Below are 13,801 nucleotides of genomic sequence, written 5' to 3'. Positions count from 1 at the left end.
AATTTCTCTTTCCCCTGGAGACATTAGTCAATTGATTTATTGGCCAGTAAAATTGATGAAGAATGCTGAATGGCTAGCTGTGCCTAGGGCTAATTACCAACAAGAGACATCCCCAATACTTTATTGAGATGCTAGGACTAACTCTAAGAATTCCTACTTACAAAGCAGATGCTCTACCTCATGGGTCGTCAAAGCTGGCCCTTTTATGACTGGTGGACTTCAACTCTCAGAATTCCTCAGCCAGGCACACATGACTGGCTGAGGAATTCTGGGAGTTGAAGTCCACCAGTCATAAAAGGACCAAGTTTGAAGACCCCTGCTCTATCTCTATAGTGTAGAACTCCGGATGGTGCAACATCTTAGCTTTGGATGTAGATGAAAGTTCTTCTAATGCTTCGGGCCACAAATTTGGCAAAAGAATGAGGGAGAGATTTCAGAAAAGTATAAATCTGATGTGAATTGCTCAACATAACTGCAACCAGAGGCGGCCTGGATCTCACAGGGTTATTTTCTGGAAATTGTCCATTTGTTGGATTTATTATTCAGCCTGCATATTTTATAATACCTGCAATTTCAGAATTACGTACACAAGCGATGACCTCACATTTCTAGACATTACGGGAAGAAATGATTTGACGAAGATGTGTTGTTTTGGGTTAATCTCATACACGCATCCTCATGTCCAGAATTGCCAGAAATACAGACTAATTGGGAGTATTTATTCATTTATTTATTCAATTTATATACCGCCCTTCTCCCGTAGGACTCAGGGTGGTTCACAAGGTTATTTAAAAAACAGATACAACAGTTACAAAACTTAAAAACAATTAAAAGAATTATATAAACCTTACAATAAAACCCCAGTTAAAAAACAGTTAAAATCCCAATTAATATGCTCAGACCAGGCCAGGGAGCTCAAAGAGCCAGGTCTTCAGGTCCTGGCGGAATGAGCGAAGGTCAGGGGCAGTCCTAAGCTCTACAGGCAGCTGGTTCCAGAGGGCCAGCACACCCACAGAGAAGGCCCTCCCCCTGGGTATTGTCCGCCGGCAATCTTTTACCGGCGGTACCCTGAGAAGACCCTCTCTTTGGAAGTGCATAGGATGAAGGGAGCTTGATGCCGGCAGCATGGACATTTTTTTTAAAAAAAAATATGGAGACCCCGCAAAAACTTTTTTTTACCAAAAATGAAAATGAAAAATGTAGAAAAGAGGAAGCATGGGGTGGTGGTATGTGCTTCAGTGTATGAAATCTACGTGGGAGTAAAGACGACACTGGCAAATGTTTCATGCTGTCTTCCTGCCAACCATCCAGTAAAGATGAGTTTAGGGGGGGGGGGGAAACACAACATCCCAGCTGCCTGAGTTCCTTTTCTAGCATACAAAGGAAAGAGCCCCTCTGCTGTTGAAAATGTACATTGTGGGAAGCGTTGATGTGTTAATGAAGCATTTGGTTCAAAAGCCCTGTGTGACTGTGAGGAGGACCTGAAATAACTCCAGGTCCCAATGTTTTAATTAATTCTATTACAACCAGACAGCCGTTGCTTTCTGTGTCTAATTTGCTGGCTTTTGAGTTCCCAATTTGAATCTCCTAAATGCATGTTCCACCCTTCATTTATTTCTCTCTAATCCAGAGATACAATCCCTACTTTGATCCATCTCATTTTTCAAAGATTTATTCTAGCAACTCCCTTATGCTTCGGGAAGCTTATTTGCTCCATCCTCCTTCTTTTAAATATAAAAGTAATCACTTGCCAAAGGGATGCAGTGTCTCAGTGGGTTAGGATGCTGAGCTTGTCAGCAGTTTGGTGGGTCGAATCCCGAGTGCCGCGTAGCAGAGTGAGCGCCTGTTACTCGTCCCAGCTTCTGCCAACCTAGCAGTTCGAAAGCAGGTCAAAATGCAAGTAGAAAAATAGGGAACCCTACGGTGGGAAGGTAACAGCGCTCCGTGCGCCTTTGGTGTCTAGTCATGCTGGCCTCATGACCACGGAGATGTCCTCGGACAAGCGCTGGCTCTTCGGCTTTGAAACGGAGATGAGCACCGGTCCCTAGAGTCGGAAACGACTAGCATGCATGTGCGGGGGAACCTTTACCTTTACCCAATCACTTGCCTCCTAATGATTGGAGATTCTGTTTATACCTCCTGATCTCCTTTGCAGGATACCTTTGTGGGGTTAATATTGGCCATGAACAAGTCCACAGGGTGTACTGCAAAGTAGAAGATCATTTTACCCACAAGACATTCTGCCAGTTGGCTTGGGCTCCAATGGGGCAATTTCACACTGGAGATTGTTGATTGACTAACAGCAGTTTCCACCTTCCCTCCTGTATATTCTCTTCTTTCTTCTCCCCCATCTGTAGTTATAACTTGTTTTAATTTCAATTTTAATGTGATTTTACATATATTTATACATATACTGATGGTTTCATTTTAAGGTTGTAAGCCATCCAGAGTCACCTTGTGGCAAGATGGGTGGCAAACAAATTTCATTTTTTTTTAAAAAAAAATGCAACCCTGTGAAATGGGCTAAATGTAGGGATAATGTCTGTCCCACTCATGACTATTCCACAGGCAGAAGAGAAGCCTTAATTATCAATTTGTCTCTATGCTAGAAGTGCTTGCTGAATTTCTGCTTATTATGGGCAAAAAGGTTCTTCCCGGGCCTTCAATTTTTTTTCCATTTAATATCTGCATAAGAAAATTCCTTGGTGAGTGTAAAATGTAAAAGCAAACACACCGATTCGATGAGAAATTCAGGAGACTCTGTCCTGTATTAAATTAACAATAGTATCAAGAGCTTTATGTACTAAGGGTTACAAACGTTCATGTTAATATTGATGAAAAGTCTTCCGTTTTTCTCCCCTGAGGCATTTTTGCAGTTTTAAATGGATATAAAGCTCTGAAATGACAATTTTTAACCTGTCTTTTGTTTTTTTAAAAAATGATAACCTTACTGGAGTAAACAAAAGCTTTAATGTTGTTCTGTTTCACTTTCCTTAAGTAGTAGGAGAATTTTAAGAAAACAGCATTGGGCAAAATGAATATAGAAGCAAAGACTCAATTGCTTCCCAAGTACCTCAATTGTTTGATAGTTGCATTGGTGTGACATCATAAAATTATGATACTCAAAAGGAGTTGAAGAAAAATAGGAAATCACAATCATGCTCCGTGACTATGGAGAGATAGTTCGATGCAGAAAAATACTGAAGTTGACAATGAGGGATGGGGAGATGGAGCTCGGGTTTGTCTCGAGAGACCAGGTTGCTACTGTATTTTACACCTGACTAGGATCTGACTTCTGTGAAATGGGAGGAGTTAACAAAGTTTGAGGAAGCTGTGGAAAGTAGAGGCAGAGTTGCATAAAATGAGGACATTAATGGAGAGCTCAGATAAGGTAGTACATTGCAAGACGTCTAATGATTCCACCCTACTCTAACCCTGAAGAGGATTCTGGAAGGAGAAATTGTATGATAGGCATTTGTATAGCTGCAGATTTATTTATTTTATTTATTTTATTGCATTTATATACCGCCCTTTCCCTGAGGACTCAGGGCGGTTTACAGGGAGTTAAAAATCAAACATACAAAAGTTAAAAACCAAGTTAAAAAATATTAAATCAACCCTGTACTCTTAAAAACCCCAGTTAAAAAATTTCTCCTCAGCCTGGGCCTGAGAGCTCAAAGAGCCAGGTCTTCAGGCCCCGGCGGAATGATCGGAGGTCGGGGGGCAGTCCTCAGCTCCACCGGCAGCTGGTTCCAGAGGGCAGGCACACCCACTGAGAAGGCCCTATCCCTGGGTGTCACCCGCCGGCAATCTCTTACCGGCGGAACCCTGAGCAGACCCTCCCTGTGGGAGCGCACTGGGCGAAGGGCGTTTGATGCCGGCAGCAGGTGTTCCCTCAAATACCCCGGACCCAGGCCATGTAGGGCTTTATAGGTAATAACCAGCACCTCAGTAGCCTCCCTGTTTCAGCTGTTGTTGCATGGGTTGTGAACTTTCCAGCTCTGGTGGTCTTTCAGCATCCATAGTTAATTCAAATATCATGGACTTTGTGATTGCTGAATGATACTTTTTATACATATACAATACACGCTGAGGTCAAAAAATTGCATGGAGGAAGGAGGATTTGCCTACTATAGAAGAATGGACTTTAAAAGTTTTGAACCTGGCAGAAATGGCGAAAATCTCAGCATATTTGGAAGACCATTCGCAACAAAGATATATTTTGGAATGGAGAAGATGGATTGATTATATCCAGAATAAATATGGGAACAAAAAGTTTCATTTAGCATTTGAATGAGTATTAGATTTAGAAGATTTGTTATTATTTAGTTATTTTTAAGGAGAGTTAAAGTGCGATAGGACTTAAGGTGTTATTATAGTTAGTTTGCATATTATAGTTTAAGATTGTTAGGGTTAATACCCTGTATTTGCTCTGGGAAGTCGGGGGGGGGGAGGGAGAGGGAGGGGGAATTGGGTGGGGGTGGGGGGATGGGTTTTTATGTTCAAAATGTATCTGTAAAACTCTTTAATAAAAAAAAATGCATGGAGGCAGGTTCATAAAACTGCATGGATGTAGATGAGAAAGACACGTTCATTTTGAGAACTTTGGTTGTTTTGTAAAATGAAGAAAGAGTCGAGAATGGAGTTCTACGTTCAGCCCCCATTTTTAAATGCATTAGACAGATTTGCACTTGCCTGACTAATGCCAGACTGTTTTTTTAACACTTCTCCAAATGTTGCGCTCAATAACAGAACAGATTACAGACAAATTGTTCCTCCTTACAATACAATACATTGGAGCCAGGAGTCAGTGATGTTTTCTCATGGCCAAAGAACAAAATAGGGCTTTTCACAGTTGTAAGTACTGTGAACATCTTTTCTCTCTTTCCTTAATGATTTGTGTAAGAAGAAAATAATATCTACCAGCATCTAAATCATTTATTCTACTTTACCTAACTTCACACTACCCTTGAACTTCAGACCTCATGGCTGAGATATCCAGCCGAGTTTAGTTTTGGATTATCTTACTCACCATAGCCAATTTAGAAGGTGATGCTGATTTACACCTGATCCACAATGCATTTATTTTGCTGTTTCATATCTTTTGACATTTTGGCAACTGAATATTTTATCCATTTCTATAAAGATGTGATGGAATGTAGTCTGGATTCCCAGGAGGAGAGGGTTCGTTCCAGAGGAGCAAGAGGTAACTGAGTTCAGATAGTTTGTGTGAGAGAAAGAGGGTGAAGAGAGCTCCTCCTTAATAGTTCCCAGAGAATATGCTTTATGTGCCTGGTAATAATAATAATAATAATAATAATAATAATAATAATAATAATAATAATAATAATAATAATAATAATAATAATAATAATAATAATAATAATAATAATAATAAGTTGGAAGGGACCTTGGAGGTCATCCAGTCCAACCCCCTGCTAAGGCAGGAAACCCTGTACCATTTCAGACAAATGGCTGTCCAGTCTCTTCTTAAAAACTTCCAGTGTTGGAGCATTCACCACTTCTGGAGGTAGGTTGTTCCATTGATTAATTGTTCTCACTGTCAGGAAGTTTCTCCTTAGTTCTAGGTTGCTTCTCTCCTTGACTAGTTTCCATCCGTTGCTTCTTGTCCTGCTTTCAGGTGCTCTGGAGAATAGCTTGACTCCCTCTTCTTTGGGGCAGCCCCTGAGATATTGGAACACTGCTATCATGTCCCCCCTCGTCCTTCTCTTCGTTAAACTACACATACCCAATTCCAGCAACCGTTCCCTATATGTTTTAGCCTCCAGTCCCCCAATCATCTTTGTTGCTCTTCTCTGTACTCTTTCTAGTCTGCTTTAGTTTGGCAAGATTCTGTCTATGGGTGAGAAACAATAAAGAAATCTGCTTGAAAGAATCACAACATGTCTTTCTTGGTTTTTGGAGCCTGACAAAAGATTGTATTGTTTATTTTATTTCTTAAATTTATTTTGTGCCCATCTTGTATCAAAGCAACTCTGGGTGGCTAGACATTATTGGAAGAATCAAGTTCTTTGGAATTATCATAAAAGCAGATGGAAACGTTATCAGTAAGAACTTTCACAAATCTTGTCCAACCTGAAACCTTTGAGATGTGCTGGATTACAGGTTCCATAATTCTCAGATTGGCAGGATGTGTGGAGTCTGTTCAAGTTCCTCAAAACACACAGCTACAGATATGGTGGTAAGTGTCTATGGAGATTCTCAGGCATCCAGGTCACGGTTGTCCCAAAGGTGCTTTTTCAAAAGGCAATTAGATTTTCAGTTACAGTCAGAACTGAAGAAGCTTCTCGTAAGGAGAAGTGAAACATCTTCAAGGAAAAACAAAGAAAGTGCAGTTACCGTTTGAAAAAGCACCTTTGGGATATGGTGGTAAGATTTTACTCAGAGTTAATTGCTTTGCTCTGTAAGGTAGTTTGCTACTCTGAACTGCCTGTGCCTCTTGCCTATACAGACTGAACAATGACTTCTCCAATTTTCTTAAATATGTACAGTACTGATTATACTGAAGTGAGCAGGAAAGAGCTGTCATTTTGGTTACTTGAATGACTGCCAAATTAAAAAAAAATTCAGAAATGATATTGCAATTGAAATCCTCTTTTTAATGGCTTACTGTAATTGCTAATTATTACAGCCTGTTAATAATGTTTTAACCATAGATTTAAATTAGGTCTAGCCTTCTTAAAGCCTTTAAGTGTTTATTTCTCATTTAATTCTATCATTTTTCCCTTCTGTGTTTTATTGGTAGATTAATAGTGTCTCAGAAACTTTACTGTGTCATAATAAACGGCTCTACACATGGACATCACCAGACGGTCAACACAGAAATCAGATTGACTATATGCTCTGCAGCCAAAGATGGAGAAGCTCTATACAGTCAGTAAAAACAAGACCAGGAGCTGACTGTGGCTCAGACCATGAGCTTCTTGTTGCAAAGTTTAGGCTTAAACTGAAGAAAGTAGGGAAAAGCACCAGGCCAGTCAGGTATGAATTAAATCATATCCCCGTTGAATATACAGTAGAGGTGACAAATAGATTTAAGGAATTAGATCTGATAGACAGGGTGCCTGAAGAACTATGGACAGAGGTTCGCAACATTGTACAAGAGGTAGCAACTAAAACCATCCCAAAGAAAAAGAAATGCAAGAAAGCAAAATGGCTGTCTGAGGAAGCTTTGCAAATAGCTGAGGAAAGGAGGGAAGCAAAAGGCAGGGGAGAAAAAGAAAGATACGCCCAATTGAATGCAGAATTCCAGAGAATAGCTAGAAGAGATAAGAATGCCTTCTTAAATGAACAGTGCAAAGAAATAGAAGAAAACAATAGAATAGGGAGGACCAGAGATCTTTTCAAGAAAATTGGAGAAATGAAGGGAACGTTCAATGCTAAAATGGGCATGATAAAGGACCAAAATGGCAGGGACCTAACAGAGGCAGAAGAGATTAAGAAGAGATGGCAAAATTACACAGAAGAACTATACAAGAATGAGCTTAACGTCCCTGATAATCACAATGAGGTGGTCACTGACCTCGAGCCAGACATCCTAGAATGTGAAGTGAACTGGGCCTTAGAAAAGCTGAGCAACAACAAAGCTAGTGGAGGTGACAGTATTCCAGCTGAGCTATTCAAAATCTTAAAAGACGATGCAGTAAAAATGCTACACTCAATTTGCCAGCAAATTTGGAAAACTCAACAGTGGCCACAGGATTGGAAAAGATCAGTTTACATTCCAATTCCAAAGAAAGGCAGTGCCAAAGAATGTTCAAACTATCGCACCATTGCACTCATTTCTCATGCTAGTAAAGTTATGCTTAAAATCCTACAAGCTAGACTCCAGCAGTATGTGGATCGAGAACTACCAGAAGTACAGGCAGGATTTCGAAGAGGCAGAGGAACTAGAGATCAAATTGCCAACATACGCTGGATCATGGAGAAAGCTAGGGAGTTCCAGAAAAACATCTACTTCTGCTTCATTGACTATGCTAAAGCCTTTGATTGTGTGGATCATAACAAACTGTGGCAAGTTCTTAAAGAGATGGGAGTACCAGAACATCTTATTTGTCTCTTGAGAAACCTATATGCGGGCCAAGAAGCAACAGTGAGAACTGGACACGGAACCACTGATTGGTTCCAAATTGGGAAAGGTGTCCGGCAAGGCTGTATACTGTCGCCTTGCCTATTTAACTTATATGCAGAGCACATCATGAGAAAGGCAGGGCTAGAGGAGTCAAAAATTGGAATTAAGATTGCTGGAAGAAATATCAACAACCTAAGATATGCAGATGATACCACTCTAATGGCAGAAAGTGAAGAGGAACTGAAGAGTCTCTTGTTGCGAGTGAAGAAGGAGAGTGCAAAAGTTGGGTTGAAACTAAACATTAAGAAAACCAAGATCATGGCATCCGGCCCTCTCAATTCCTGGCAAATAGATGGGGAAGAAATGGAGGTAGTGACAGATTTTATTTTCCTGGGCTCCAAGATCACTGCAGATGGGGACTGTAGTCAAGAAATTAAAAGACGCTTGCTCCTGGGGAGGAAAGCCATGGCAAATCTAGACAGCACACTAAAAAGCAGAGACATCACCCTATCAACAAAAGTGCGTATAGTCAAGGCTATGGTCTTCCCAGTTGCAATGTATGGCAGTGAAAGTTGGACCATAAGAAAGGCTGAGCGCCAAAGAATTGAGGCCTTTGAACTCTGGTGCTGGAGAAGACTCCTGCGAGTCCCTTGGACTGCAAGGCGATCAAACCGGTCAGTCCTAGAGGAGATCAACCCTGACTGCTCTTTAGAAGGCCAGATCCTGAAGCTAAAACTCAAATACTTTGGCCACCTTATGAGGAGAAAGGACTCACTGGAGAAGAGCCTAATGCTGGGAAAGATTGAGGGCAATAGAAGAAGGGGACGACAGAGAATGAGGTGGCTGGATGGAGTCACTGAAGCAGTAGGCGTGAGCTTAAATGGACTCCAGAAGATGGTAGAGGACAGGAAAGCCTGGAGGAACATTGTCCATAGGGTCGCGATGGGTCGGACACGACTTCGCAACTAACAACAACAACAACAAATAATCCATTTCTTCAGTTTTAAACCTCTGCTTCTGTAACTTGTTATCTTTTTTTTTTTTACATTCATCTTCATTTGCCGGTCTTGGGCTTTGACATTTCTGTAAAGTTGTCAAATGTGTCTACTTTGCACTCCTATGCATACTTTAATGTGCTGCTTCAAATACGTTGAATCTGTTATGCAGAACTATCTTCAACAAGTTGCAGTTGAAAACCACATCGCTCTTTGTTTTATTGTCCATTTTGAAACGAGTTAGGAGCTGGGGTTAGTGTATTGTCATGCAGTTATTTCATCCACCATAATAACACCCTGTGATTTGCAGAGCTGTTTCTTCATTAATGAATGAAGAATATAATTAAAAAGAAAATAGTTGACAATAATACAAGCTTAAGGAATTGCATTGGCACTGAAAAGATAAGAGGGTCTTCAATGCTGCAAGCTAGAGCTACACCAACTGTTTTAATACCCCCCCTTGCAACAAATCATTATTTTAAAATTGGAAAATGAAGCACATTGCAAATGATAACACTGTTATGGAGATCAGCAAAAAAAACACGTATTTTCTCCCATCTCGCATTTAGTTTACTGCTTCTGGGAGCTTCCCAGAAGCATTTCCTGGCTCACCAAGATAGGAAGAGAAGACCATGGATTTTTGATGTAATCCTTCAGGGCTGTTCCTCTATTCTTAATGTTGACCTGTTTGATCCATTTCTCTTCAGGCTTCTTTGCTGAAAAAAATCCTCCTTTATTATCTTTCTCTATTTAAAGGAAGAAAAAAAAATCTGCAACCGCTTTCGTTTTCCATACTTTCATGAAATTGCTTTCTTTTTTTCCCCCCAGAGTAAAAGATGGATTGCTACTTTTCCCATTCACCTGAGAGCAGGGCTTTAGGGCTTTTAATAACAGCATAGTCAGTAAAACCTTACATGTGCAGATGGAGCCAAAGGCCACCTTATTTTTGCTGCATAAACTGCAATTAAATTGAAAATCCTTTGTGTGCGTCAGTGTCTAAGGTAGATTACAAAGAGCACAACCATGGCTGGTTCTAAAACCTTCCTTTCAATAACCCAATCCCAAACTGTTTAGATTTAATGAATTGATTAATCAGGCCATCTTCCCAACTATGGTTTTAAATTGGAATATTTCAAAGAAAGTGTTTAATGGAGATAGAGGAGGAAGCCAGATGGGGCAACCAAGATAAATTGTGGCAATCAACAACAAATTGTCTCTTCCTCAGGTATGGGTTAGGCCCAACTGAAGTTTCAACTGGGCTTGAAAAAAGTGACTTAGGATAATTCCTCATACTTATGATTGTCAAAGCATCCCCACAGTCATGTGATCAGAATTTGGGCAACTGGCAACAGGCATGCATTTACAATGGTCACATCTTCCCAGGGTCACCTGATCACCATTTGTGGCTTTTCCCAGCAGGTAAAGTTAATGGAGAAAGCTGGATTCACTTAATGACGACATAATTTGCTTAATGCCCCTGGCGTAAAATAATAATAATAATTACAATTGTGTGTAACTCACTTAACAACCACTTTGCTTAGTCCCAGTCATGGTAATAAGTTGAGGATTGACTCTAGCCTGCATTTCTTAAAGTCTGTTCTTCATGACTTCATCTAGATGTTAAGCAGGGTGGCCCTGGTGGGAGATGTCTTGATTTTGATCTTTGCTCAATACACAGTGGAACCCTGGGGACTATGGAATTAGTAACCATTACATTTTTTTAAAAAAAAACAACAACACTGTCCGTATGTAAAAAACCATAGCAACAGCGACTGTAGGTTTAAAAGATGGAAAGGTAAAAGCCGTGAGATTGCAATAAAATCAAAACCTGTAAAATGTGATAGGGTTAGCTAAAATTAAAAATGCAATTAAAATTCTAGTGTTGAATATAATATAGCGAGATAATATACTGTGCTACCTAAAAAGCTAAAAAGAATAAGCTGTGTTAACAAAAGCTGTAAAATGGAATAACTGGAGGCCGGAGAGAGCTGTGTAATAGTTTGGGCTGAGCTACATCTAACTAGAAGGAAATATCCAGTGAGTTTTATGCACTGCTGTGCGTGCGCATTTGGCCAGCGTTATGGATTATGAAGGGGTGCGGGTTTGAAAGTAGGGGGAAGTCAAATTGTGGCCTGGTGAAGAGTGGGGAAATCGGGGTACTGTCCATATCGCTATAAGATGAGCAGGAAAGAGGATGTGTTTGGTGATTTCAGGTCTCTGAATTTCAAAGCCCCCAGAGCTCCCTTTACGTTTTTCCTAACATAGCTGATGAAAGGGTGAGTATGGCAGTGAGCTGGAGTAAATCCTGTGGTTAGGGGATTAAGAAATGCAGGTATGATCACTGTGTACCTGTAGGTTTTTAGGTGGAGAAGTGGGGAGACTACTTATGTTATTTGACTACCTGCACCAATTGTATACATCATTGATTCTCAACCTGTGGTCCACGGACCCCTGGGTGGACATTATCGCAGGAGGTTTGCAAAGGGCTTGAAGATTAATGATTTATGATTTAAATCATGAGTTAGTTCTTGGGGGTCTGTAGCCATGGTCCATGGCCACAAAAGGTGTTTAAAGGAAGTCTGTGGTGAAGAAAAAGTTGAGAATCACTGGTATATATTTCAAGGCTGCTCATAAGAACAAAGAAGCATAGATGAGCTCCGACTAATTAACCCAGGAGGAGACTTGACTGTCAAAAATTATAAATAGTTCAGGAGAATAAAGAAAGTCCCATTTGATTTTGCTCTTCTTGACAGTGACTCAGCCAAATGATCTGGTAGTCTTGCTCTCCAACTCATTTGCATTCTCTCCACAAGTACCAGATTGCAAATTTTGCCAGAATTGCAGTTCATTCAATCTATTAGGATTGTGACTATAGAATCTTCTCTTGGCACCCTAAGAGACAGGATACTTTGTATATGTATATGTATATGTATATGTATATGTATATGTATATGTATATGTATATGTATATGTATATGTATATGTATATGTATATGTATTGTTGTTGTTGTTGTTAGTTGCGAAGTCGTATCCGACCCATCGCGACCCCATGGACAATGTTCCTCCAGGCCTTCCTGTCCTCTACCATCATCTGGAGTCCATCTAAGCTCATGCCTACTGCTTCAATGACTCCATCCAGCCACCTCATTCTCAGTCGTCCCCTTCTTCTATTGCCCTCAATCTTTCCCAGCATTAGGCTCTTCTCCAGTGAATCCTTCCTTCTCATTAGGTGTCCAAAGTATTTGAGTTTTAGCTTCAGGATCTGGCCTTCTAAAGAGCAGTCAGGGTTGATCTCCTCTAGGACTGACCGGTTTGATCGCCTTGCAGTCCAAGGAACTCACAGGAGTCTTCTCCAGCACCATAGTTCAAAGGCTTCAATTCTTTGGCGCTCAGCCTTTCTTATGGTCCAGCTTTCACTGCCATACATGGCAACTGGGAAGACCATAGCCTTGACTATACGCACTTTTGTTGACAGGGTGATGTCTCTGCTTTTTAGTGTGCTGTCTAGATTTGTCATGGCTTTCCTCCTGAGGAGCGAGCGTCTTTTAATTTCTTGGCTACAGTCCCCATCTGCAGTGATCTTGGAGCCCAGGAAAATAAAATCTGTCACTACCTCCATTTCTTCCCCATCTATTTGCCAGGAATTGAGAGGGCCGGATGCCATGATCTTGGTTTTCTTAATGTTTAGTTTCAACCCAAGTTTTGCACTCTCCTTCTTCACCCGCAACAAGAGGCTCTTTAGTTCTTCTTCACTTTCTGCCATTAGTATATGTATATGTATATGTAAAAGGGACTCAGTGGGTTAGGACGCTGAGCTTGTCGATCAGAAGGTTGGCAGTTTGGCGGGTTGAATCCCGAGTGCCGTGTAACAGAGTGAGTGCCTGTTACTCATCCCAGCTTCTGCCAACCTAGCAGTTCGAAAGCACGTAAAAAATGCAAGTAGAAAAATAGGGACCACTATGGTGGGAAGGTAACAGCGTTCCGTGCACCTTTGGCATCTAGTCATGCCGGCCACATGACCACGGAGACATCCTCGGACAAGCGCTGGCTCTTTGGCTTTGAAATGGAGATGAACACCGGCCCCTAGAGTTGGAAACGACTAGCACGCATGTGCGGGGGAACCTTTACCTTTACCGTATATGTATATGTGTATGTGTATGTGTATGTGTATGTGTATGTGTATGTATATGTATATAGGAAGGATCATCTCCCTCTCAACTTTCTTGTGAGTTTGTCCTGGATGGTAGCTCCAAACCAGAATTGATATGTTCTTACAAATACTTTCCTGACCTAGTGGTGTGGTATCACAGTCTCGCTTCAAATCTGGGCAAAAGTGACAGAGTGAGAATTGCATGTTGGCAAGAGCCTGGGATCAATAGTTCTTCTGCATTTGAACTTCATTTGGTTTGAACTTCATTCAATGGGGCAATCAATATTTCTTCTGCAATTGAGTTTCATTCAGCCTGATGATGAAAGAGAATCTGCTTTCGAAATTTCTCACAAATGAGAATAGAATCTCAGAGATTCTCATGGCTAAAGATAATTTAATTAGCAATGAGATGGTCATGGGGCGTATGCCAACATTCTGCCTTTCCTTATATCATAGTTTCTTCAGCAACCTGCAAATTTACTGCCTTCCCACACATTCCTTAAGCTCCGAAAGAATAACATTAGAACAGGACTATCTCTCTGGGAGCTTCCTCTGATTGGTAAA

The sequence above is a fragment of the Vipera ursinii genome (genome assembly GCF_947247035.1).
Source record: "Vipera ursinii genome assembly, chromosome: 12".
Lineage (NCBI taxonomy): Eukaryota > Metazoa > Chordata > Lepidosauria > Squamata > Viperidae > Vipera > Vipera ursinii.
The sequence above is the reverse complement of the archived record's forward strand: the minus strand, read 5'-3'. Positions refer to the sequence as shown.